Source organism: Epinephelus lanceolatus, chromosome 2 (assembly GCF_041903045.1).
Source record: "Epinephelus lanceolatus isolate andai-2023 chromosome 2, ASM4190304v1, whole genome shotgun sequence".
Lineage (NCBI taxonomy): Eukaryota > Metazoa > Chordata > Actinopteri > Perciformes > Serranidae > Epinephelus > Epinephelus lanceolatus.
In genome coordinates, this window is record NC_135735.1 from 27,521,844 (window position 1) to 27,533,659 (window position 11,816).

Sequence of the window (11,816 nt, forward strand, 5' to 3'; positions counted from 1 at the left end):
GAATTTGTCAAATATCAGTTCAAGACCTAAATGCAGAGCAGCAGCCAGGTTTGAGGTTTAACAAAAAGCGAGCTTTAATAAAGTTGATGAAAAACATCCAGAAGAGGCAGGTCACAAAAAGTCCAAATAACAGAAGAACCAAAACTAACTGAAAACCAACCAGGATAACATGATGAACTCAGGTTAAATAAATCCAAACAGAACGCAAGATACCAGGCAGGGAACGACACCAAGAACACAGGGATGAACACGTATGAAGTCAAGCGAACTGACAAAGAACAAAGGGAAACACACAGGCATATCTCTCTCTCTCTCTCTCTCTCTCTCTCTCTCTCTCTATATATATATATATATATATATATATTGTTTTCTGTGTGTGTATGTATATATATATACATATACAGTACAGACCAAAAGTTTGGACACACCTTCTCATTCAATGCGTTTTCTTTATTTTCATGACTATTTACATTGTAGATTCTCACTGAAGGCATCAAAACTATGAATGAACACATGTGGAGTTATGTACTTAACAAAAAAAGGTGAAATAACTGAAAACATGTTTTATATTCTAGTTTCTTCAAAATAGCCACCCTTTGCTCTGATTACTGCTTTGCACACTCTTGACATCACTGTGGTCCAGACCTAAACAGCTCAAGTGCTTACTGCATCACTCAACATTTGTGACAGGCAGTCATGGCACCTGGAGGATGAATCCATATAACTCTGGTAATGCTCTGACCTTTCCTCTAGTGTCACCATGAGATTGACATTTTTGCTTTTGAGTGAAATGCCTCCACAACTGTAACATGGATTGCCACTGGAATTTCGCTACACACTTAGTTATAAATATTCAATCTTTGTTTGTTCCTTTAGATTCTGTCCATCATTCAGTCTCTCTAGCTGACCTTTTAATTTTCAGGCTCACTGGCTCATGATCTCTGAACAACTTGAAACCCAGACAGAGTAAAAATATTTGTCACCTGGGGCCCTCTTTCACTACAAAAAACATACTCTTCATATTCAGTTTCCCTTACTGCAGGACCACTTCAATTACTGTGCAGATGGAGGAACAGAGGTGGTGTACGTGCATTAAAGATCGCAGACAAGTGTTGACTTCATATTTTAGCAGCTGTGGAGAAATATCCAAAATATAATTTGTTTCATGTTATCTGGATAATTGGATCTTTGATTGTGGCTGGCTCAGAGCATGTTGTGTTTGTTGTTGCTTTTCAGACTCAATCTATCTCTGTTGTTAGTCTATTGAGTGCTGTCTTTAGTGGTAAATGCCAGCATCAGATCAGACTGATTACCAGAGCAATAAATGAGTCTCACATAATATTGGTTGTCATGGTGTGGTCATTTGGTTGATACATTCAAAACAGTGTATCAGCTCAGAGAGATAAACATCTCATCTGTACCCAGTCACAGTGAGAGAGGATTATATGCATGAAGATATGACCTCTAGACATGTCTCTGATGTGGTATGTGTACATACATGTGTTGGAGCTGATCTGTGAGAAACAAGTCTGTAAGTCTGTGAAAAGCCACGTGGCTCTGAAGACACAGCTCTCCATCTGTGTTCCTGCTGCTGTCCACACTAACTGATTAGCTCACTTTGTTACGTTGTGTGCAGCTAAATGTCAGCATCAGACCAGACACCAGGCTATCTACCAGACTAATAAATGACCAGCACTCTCCCACACATTATTGGACACAGTGACAGTGTCAGTGTGCGTGTGAGGTAGAGTGTGTGAGTGTGTGTGTGTTTAAAGTTGGAAAAAAGAGAGGCAAAAAAGTTAACACGAGTCCACTTGAACAGCTTCTCGGGTTTACTTCTTCAGTTATTCTCTTAGAAGTTACAATTTTGTCGAAAATAGTTTGTTGAAAAAAATCCTTTGCTGTCAGCCAAATTAATTAGATGATAAAAAGTTCTGTCATTCTTTTATGTCTTCATTAGTTCTCTGATTGAACTTCGCAGACACAAGCTAATAGCAAACAACCCATTATCTACACTAAGCTGTTAAATGGAATTTAAATGCACATGAAAGGCAGGTAGCCAAATTCAGATCTGTCTTTGGAAAGATAATAATTTACATTTGTGCAAAGTGAAAGTAACTTCATGCTATGTTTTCACAGAATACTGTTGCACATTTTTGTTTTGTGATGCACATTAATAACATAAAAAAAAATGAGTGTGTTATATAAAAATAAAGATGTGTTGCATTACTTTGTGTGTTGCTCAGGCTTATTTTTCCTTCATATTGATGAATTTGGCTTCATTGAAATAAATGTTGCTTTGCCTATTTTGGACAAACAGTTGCCAAATTGTGTTCATATTATTGCATTTAAAGTCCAGTGTGTAGGATTTATTTGTGAGGGTTGCAGATCTGAAATGTCTACCAGTGGCCTAAAAACGTGAATGTCCCTATCTAGAGACAGTATTTGATTTGTCCATTCTGGGCTACTGTAGAAACAACATGGTGGACTCTGTGGAGGAGGACCTGCTCTGTTTTAGCAATAAATGGCTCATTCTAAGGTAACAAAAACACAACGGCTCTAACTTTCAGGTGATGATAAACTAATAAAAACAGTGTTATTTATATTATATACTATTTCTGCCAATAGATGCCCCCAAATCCGTCACACTGGACATTTAAGTGATCATTTTTTCTTTTTTTTTTATGCCTCTACGCTGGCGATAGCTGCGGCCAGAGGCATTATGTTTTCAGTTTGTCCATCTGTCCCAGGGATAGGCAACCTGCACCTCCGGATCCACTTGCTGCTCTTTAGCCCCTCTCCAGTGGCTACATGTGGATATGACAAAAAATACATGGAAATTAACAATATTTATTTATTCATATTTTTTACATTCTAATTGTCATTTATCATTGTTGTGGGCCAAAAAAAGAATCCCATTCTGCAGTGGTAAAAATGTGAGCCTATACACTAAATAAAAATGTTTTAACATTTTGTCAATTAAAATGTATTTTTACAGCCTGGCGCCTTTTCTTCTAAATTTTGCCAAATCTCAATGGCAGTGACTATTCAAAATTACAAACAAACAAACAAATTACAAAATGTAATAGTGTGTGGACAGATTGATTTGCTATAACCGCCAATGCTGCAAAGTGAAAGTACAAAATAATCATAAACAGGCTCAAATATGTTTTATGGCTCCAAGCAGACTTTTTTAAATATTGTTTTTGGTCAGCAGTGGCTCTGTTAGTCATAAAAGTTGCTGACCCCTGATCTGTTCCATTCTTGTGAATGCAATATCTCAAGAACACCTTGAGGGAACTTGGACTCAACAATGAACTGATTAGATTTTAATGGTCAAAGGTCACTGTGACCTCTCAAAACATGTTTTTGGCCATAACTCAAGAATTCATATGTTAATTATGACAATTTTCCCACACAAATGTGTAAAAGGATATAATAATGAAGTGATGACATTTCATATCTAAAAGGTCAAAGGTCATCCTCACTGTGACACAATGAAGTTCTGCAAAAATACTTTTCTTGCCATTGTTCAACACCATATTTCAGGAACAGAAGGGGAGAAATCTGGTCAGATACTGACTTGGTGACACTAATCTTGGGTGTCTAGCTTGAAACTCTGCTGATCGTACAGATCTTCGGTGCTGCTGGGTTGAAGACGTGTGTGAAACATTAACATTTTAGAATTTAGAATGTTGCTTCTTTGCAGCAACATCCATATTTAGAACATGGCACTCTTAAAAACTTGATTCTGATTGGTCAATCAACAAAATCCTGCAGTGTTTATTTCTTGAGGTATCACCGGTGCTCTGCTGCTCCGTTGCTAGGGACGCCATAGCAACGGCCTTAGACTGAGGAGCATCAAAATCAGTTAACGTTAGTCCACACAGGCTAAATAGGATCGGAGTGACAAAATGCAGAATTTTCAGGACATCACTTTTAACATTTTTGGAGAGGACAAAACGCTTGACTTTTAACATTTCTGAATGTTTTAGTAGTAAGCCATGTTCTAAGCGGGATAATGTATAGTGAGCCGGTGACTGTTGAAAAATAACTCCCTTGAATGGAACCCATTCCCCTGAAGGGAGTTATTTTTCAACAGTCACCAGCTCGCTATACATTATCCCTTACTTAAAGCATCTACTGTCATGTCTATACATGAGTCTGAACAGACACGGATGTAAATGCTAACTGCTGACTGGTTCGCAGAGGCACACAACTGCTTCTTCTTCTTGACTCAAACCTCAAACATTTAAGTGAAGCTTTCACAGTCATAAGTTGTGATATTACTGAACTATGTGTTTTTGGCCCATTTCACTGTGTGTGTGTGTGTGTGTGTGTGTGTGTGTGTACTGACAACTACAGAGCTTATGCTCAATTTTGATTTATCAAATATGGTGTACAGTGCTTCACTCCCACTCCACTGACTCAGATTTCAATTGAGCTTATTGGTATTGTCAACCAGAGCATGTTTTTAATTTAACAATTTGCTAGTTGCGCTGGGGCCATTAACTTCATGCAAGCAGTCCATTAGCTGAGGTTGAATGGGTGGGAGGAGACCGTGTGTGTGTGTGTGTGTGTGTGTGTGTGTGTGTATGTGTGTGTGTTTGCCAGCTTGCTGGGTCCAAATGTTCCCGGAGGAGTGGGAAATATAGCTTGTGTCACAGCTCTGGTCTCTGTATGTTGTGTTTAAGTTTGACAGTAATAATAACACTGCAGCAGCGCTGCCTACGAGCCATCAGAGAGCTTTAAATCATCTGTACTGGAACATGAGTTTGTCTATAAGGTATTTGCTGATGTACTTTTAGCTTTCAGCGCTCTTCTATTAGATAATTAGATAAAAACCAAACAGCAAATAAACTCAGTTACTCATCTGTGCACTGATAACACAGTGAAAGCTCTGGATGCAACTTCAACTAAAAAATGAGCTATGACTCAGGAGGGTTGACGAGATAAAAGACAACACATAAGAACTGAATTTGTAGTTATAAGCTGGTGGAGTGAAATCTTGTAAGCTGCCCTGACGAGCCAAAGGTAGATTTATGCCTTTGTGTCAGTGTGTTATGCTGCTGTACGGACTTTTGGAGAGAGAACTGATTTATATTTCACTGCAGGATTTAAACTGTTGGTCGTAGCTGAGCCACAGTCAACGGGCATCCTTTTAGTCGCAAAATATGTCTTGTATTACTGAGTGGGAAGATTACAGACTCTCAAAGAATCTCTACTGCTGGTAAATCAAAAATTGGATGTAGTCCACTATACTGTATGACTACAAATAATATATCAAAATCGACACCAGCGGTTGTTCTGCACCCAGGTGAGAACAATCACGCTGCTGCTGTTAGGCTATTCAAACAATCCCATCAATCCCAATGACGCGTTATTATGGGCCCCACTGCGTACTGTGATTGGCTCTTATACACCACATTGACCCACCAAGGTTGGAGGTGTTAAGGATTAGTGCATAAAGGTCATGGTTAGGGCCACTAGCCAATCTCACATATTCTCGGAGATTGAAAAATTTACACAAAAAAATGTGCACAAAAGTAAGTGAGGAAAGTCTTGATGCAGTAAAAAGAGCGACACAGTCCACGAAGATATTAAGATGTGGCAGGTGAATGGGTTAAACACAGGACTTTCACATAGGAAACCAACCTGTTCTCAACCCAGGTCACCAAATACAGATGAACTGTCACTGCCCTTGACGTCTAATAACGACACAAAGGCTGCACAGCCAAAACACCTTGTTGTCAGGGGTTAAGTGCAGACCAAATGCAACATACTGAGGCAGGCAGACAGTTGGTTATTAGCTTTAATGCACACACCAATATACAACAGTTCTGCGGTCTTTGGGTTCAGCTTGCTTGTAGTCTCTGCAGTGAGTGAGTGAGACAAGAGCAGGCAGCCAACACTCTGGGGACTGGACCTTGAGTGCAGGTGGGTTTCTCATGAGGCTGTTAGTGGAGTGAAGACTGAAGTAGCGAGCCGAACCAGGAGAGCTGAGGGAGGCAGGATTGATGTAGCAATGTGCAGCCACAGAGCTGAGCAGACGAGAACCAGGCAGGGAGCAGGCAGGAATTGGAGCTGGAGACGGCTGAGGTGAGTACCAGGTCAGGGTCAGGGTCAGGGTCAGGGTCAGGGTCAGGGTCACGGCCAGGGCCAGGGCCAAGGCCAGGGCCAGGGCCAGGGCCAGGGCCAGGGCCAAGGTCAGGGCCAAGGTCAGGGTCAGGGTCAAGAACAGGCAGGATGGGTACTGGGGAATGAAGCCAGCAGCTACTTATAAGCAGGGAGTGCTGATGAGAAGCAGCTGTGTGCACAGGTGAGTGGAGTGGGCTTGATGAGGGGGGCGTGGCCAGAGATGGGCAAAAATACATCAAAATGTATTTTGATACAAAATACAAAATACCCCTCAAATTAATGTATCAAAATAAAATACAAAATACTGGTGCCACAAAATGTATCAAAATAAAATCCATGTATTTTGTATTTTCAAATACAGAAAATACTTTTTTTCTTTTTAGCAGCGATCTACAGCTCTATAGGTCTATAGGTCACTCTGTCGGTCGGTCGGTCCACAAAGCTTTTCGTGAAAAACTCAAAAAGTCCTTGACCAAAAATGCTCAAAATATGCATACTGCAACTAGAGACCATGAGTAACTAGAGCACTCGGAGAGTGCAGACCTCCGCCAAGCAGCTTGGATTTCCCACCATTTTATTATTTTATCCACTTCGCTTCAACCGATCACCACCAAAATTTTATCATCTGCTTCTTGTGCCATTATCAACCTTTCCTGAAAATTTCATCAAAATCCGTTCAAAACTTTTTTTGTTATTTTGCAGACAAACAGACAAACAGACAAACAGACCAACGTCGGCAAAAACATAACCTCTTTGGCGGAGGTAACTATACCAGAAAGAATGCCCACGATTCCTCCATAGGTGGCGCTATACTAACCGATTCAAATGTTTTTGTGAATAACTCAAAAAGTCCTTGACCAAAAATGCTCAAAATTTACATGCTGCAATTGGAGACCACAAGTAACTATGCCAGAAAGAACAACCATGATTCATCCATTAATGGCGTGATAGTAGCAAATTCGGTCGCAGCTATTGTAAATTTGCGCTTGTTTTCTCACAATTTGGTATAGGCTAGCCTAAAATATTATTTATTGATTCAGATTTAGATTCAGACAACTTTATTGATCCCATGTGAGGCAATTCATTTGTAGCATACTCATCCCAAGCATCAACCACAACAACATACAATTTCCTATGTTATGCACAGTCCAGTAAAACAGACCACTAGGTCACTGAAGGGCACATTGAATGGCCCAAGTTTAAAAAAACCTATAGATAAAAATATTTTTTACAAAAAATAAGTAAATGTATATTTTTACATCCAATATTATAAGAATGTGTAGCCTATTATTTTTGTTTTTTGATTTGTGGAGAAAGTATTTTGAGTATTTTAAATACAAAATTACTCCACTCAAAAGTATTTTGTTACAAATTACATTTGCTTTTTATCGGCCTTATCAAATACAAATTACAAAATACTCAAATGTAATTGAAATACATATTTTAAATACAAGTAATAGAAATACTGCCCATCCCTGGGCGTGGCTGGATGGCAGGGTGCAGGTGAGGGAGAAAAGCAGACTGTGACAGGTATAACTCATGGTTAAATTGTGAAACAGCTGTGGATAGGTTTAGAAAAAAGATTATGTTTTTGGTTAAAATACATATGTTTAAAATGTATCATCACATAAATACGTCATGTGAGTGACATCAGTGTGTGACGACCATGTTTAAATTGTAACATCAAAACAATACTGACTTCCCGTTTCACATTGGACATGAACCGTGGCGTCCAGCATGAAAATTTGGTATCAACTTTCTCACTCTTTTCACTATGTCAGTTGCTCTCAGCATCAAGTATTACAGAAGACAGTTAAAAGCCTGTTGCATCTCATAAAGACACCAAAAATCGCCTTCATTGCTGATATCACATGCTGAGGGGCATAACAAAATGGCGGTATGTGATGCCCTGGGAATGAGAATGGTCTGAGGAGACGGGTTTGAGTCTTGTGTGGGTTGATATCTTTATTTAACCTTAGTTGACTTATCATTCTGAGTTTTTAGGAAGTATAAAGCTGATGAGTGCACACTGTGTACATGAACTTTAGCAGAACAGCTAAATAGACCGGTTGCTTGCTGGCTAGAGGTACCTGGGTGCTTGCCTTTGTCATGATGCTATTTACACCCTGAGTACCAAGAGCATTGTTGGCTCCAGATACATGACTGCAAATAGCATCTGCTATAAAAGACACCTAGAACATACTGTCTGCTTCTGTCCCCACAGTGATGTAAGACAGAGCACAGCCCTCACTCTCCTCTGCTGTCTGTACATCTGCCTGCTCATGTCGCTCGGTGTGAACAGCTGAAGAGGAGAAGTGAAAGTCGAGGGATAGACAGATTGAGAGTGAGACGGGCAGAGATGACCGACAGTCACACACATCGACTCAAAGTTTCTCACAGGAGAGACAGAAGGGAAACAAACACTGTCAGCAAGGTCAGTGATGCTTCATACTACAGCAGAACCACTGTGACCAATCTCATATGTGCACACACAGTGCGTTATATAATCTTCCAACACTTATACATGCAGATACTTCTTGGTAAGAATTTAAATGTCATATCAGTGAGTATTTGCTGACAGTAATACAAATATTTCTGACTCTCATGGGTGTTTCCGGAGTGGGGCAGCGTTGAATAAATATTGAAGAATGTTTTCAGTGTATTTAAGGGTCGAATAATCTTATGCAAACATTGCTCTCACATACTGAGCTACGTGATCACACCATTAAGTGAATCTTGTGACATCCGTGACAACACTCCCTGCACATCACACGCTGCATGTGTCATATGCCAATTTATTCTGATATCTGACGTAAGACGTAGCTTACAATATGATCAAGATTTCATTTAGACACATGGTACATCCAATCCTCAGCAAAAAATAATTGGAGGACTGGCCTTGCACAGCTGTGGCTGTACTTTGAACTCAAGCCTGAGACTGCGGGTATCATTAATAATGGTTGTGGAGTTGTAGAGAATATGAGCAGGTGGGAAGAAACCAAACAAGTTATTTTAAGCTGTGTGTTGGTGGAGCAGAACAACACGACCACTCCTCCAAGACCATTCACAACAGCTCCTTCCTTTGTTGTTGATAAGGCGGGGAAATAATTTTCTCCTCTGTGGTGGTGGTAGGAGTAAAATATTAATAGGTTCCATCCAGCAGGAAGTCCTCGAAGCAGCAGGAGAAACAGGAGAAATAGGGAGAAAGAGAATACAACAAACAAACACCAGATCCCTCTGTATACTCCTTTGCAACAGTTTCCACATGAGCTCCTCTAATGTGTAAAGGAGCTGACGTCGTTTTAACCACTGCCAAGAACACTTAGATGTGAAAAGTGAATGTTTTGCATGGTAATGTTTCTCAAAGAATCTTATGGCAGCTTAATCCTGTCTTAATTCAAGTGAAAGTTCCAATCTGAACATGCTGATTAAACATCTATTCACTTATGTTCTTAATGTGAAGCAACAATTACATTTTGTTCCAATTGAAACTTAGTGGCAAGTGTTCAGAGTACTGGTCCGGGTCCCATTCTATTACCGTGGGTCTGTTTATCATTATGTGAAATATCTGAGTGGATCCGAGAAGACTTGTGATCAGACCTGATCATGAGAGAAAAACACAAGTGCTGTGTATGTAACTTACATGATGATTAAGTTGACTTAGGATCAGATTACAAGAGCAACTCATTGCGCCAGTTGGCACAACAGTGTCAATGAGTTGGAGGCAGTGTGGAGGAGAGATGGAGAGTGAGCCCAACAATATTCACAAATTAATTGTATGAAACACTCTTGATTTTATTGATCAATAGCTACACTTTACAGGCTAAAGGAATATAAATAATCAGGGAATGGACACATATTCAGACTTAATGATCACTTCAAATGTTGGGAGTCACCATTTTTTGTCTCTCTTGTTAACCATGCCATACAAAGTTACACTTTGGTGCTCATGGTTTCTGCAAAATCAATTGAACAGTTGAATTGAGGAGAATCTAACCAAGGCATGTCCAAAGTCCGGTCTGAGGGCCAATGGTGGCCCATGGACCGATTTTAAATAGCCCGCAGCTTGTCTTTCAAAATAAATGTGGCCTGCCACACACAGTACTGGTTAATCAAGCAAGATGGCTTTACATTTTATTCCTCCACGTCATGATGGCAGGACTATCATACAGTCTGGAGACATGCATCAGCATTTCACAAACAGACCTTAATATGGACTGTTCATAATTACTTAACATTTCCTGCTAGGTAGCAGATATGGTCACAGCAAAAAAGCGTTAAGCCGACATTTTGGGCTGGAGCTTTCAGGAACGGTGGAAAGTTGAATACTTTTTCATTAAAAGATGAAACAGTTGTTGGGGCGCTGGTGGCTTAGTGGTAGAGCAGGTGCCCCATGTACACACACACACACACACACACACTTGTCTGTCCTATATATTAAAGGCTAAAAAGCCCCCAAAAATATCTTAAATAAAAAAAAGATGAAACAGTTGTGTTTGTCTCATTTGTATGTGATTTTTTTCATTGTTTCATATGATGTGAGGAGTAGCTGTCCCCCCCCAGGTATTTTCACATCACCCAGTCTAATTAAGCCACTAATAATTAAAGTAAACTGGTTGCTGGTGGGCAAGTGCAGCTCACAACAACAACAAAGTAAGTGTCGCAAGAGAATAAAAAATAAAGGGGGGAAAAAGACATCAGAAACATCATTACATATTATATACAGTGAGATTGGATAGAACACTATGTTGTGTTTTACATGGCACAATGTTTTAGCAGTAAAACATTTTAGTAGGAATCTTAATTTCTGGGTTTCTTGGGGTCCATAAAATAGACCCAAAAACTGAGACCCAGACAGGACCCGACCCGGTACATGACTAAGGCTAGAGAGATCCAAGACCTAGTCAAGTCTGTTATATCTCAGGCACAAATGGGCCTTTTTTTAAACTTTATTATTCATTGGGTCCAATTGGATGAATTTTCTGGGTTGATTTAAGTTTCTGGTTCTGTCATTTTGGAGCTGTAAAGACCTCCAGAGTGTGCCATATTTCTGGGGTGATATTAGCCTTTTTCTGAATTGTTCACTGAATATTCAACCAAATTAAGTATGTGCTGAATATTAAATAATGATTATTACTGCTTATGTAGTATACTGCATGCTCCACGATTTATGACATTTAAAGTTTCACATCCAAGTAATTCGATTGAAATCATATGCTTTATTTAAAATATAGAAGTAGAAAAAAATCTTTGAAGTCCTCTGACAAGGTCTGCACTATATTTCCATCCATATTAGATTCATACCTAGAGCTGTACACATACATGTGTGTGTACCTTTGCATGAAATATTTAGACACTGCTTGTGACTCGTACATACACAGCATGATACTGTATCATCATTTATTTAACAACAGCCAAACCTCCAAATATCTCTGCAGGGGAAGATTTATTCAGTGTTACAGTCCACTCAAAGATAAACAACAGAACAGTTTTAATTAATTTTATTCTCCACCCTCAACCAGGCAAAACAACTTGACAACACACTTTTTCAATTAGTGCAATTTCAGGCATTTTAATGAACTGACGGTGACGATAAGTTTTAAGGACAGATGATGCAACTCCCAGTGAGGCCACCCACAGACTGAATGTATGCACTCCTTGTATACAGCACATGACAA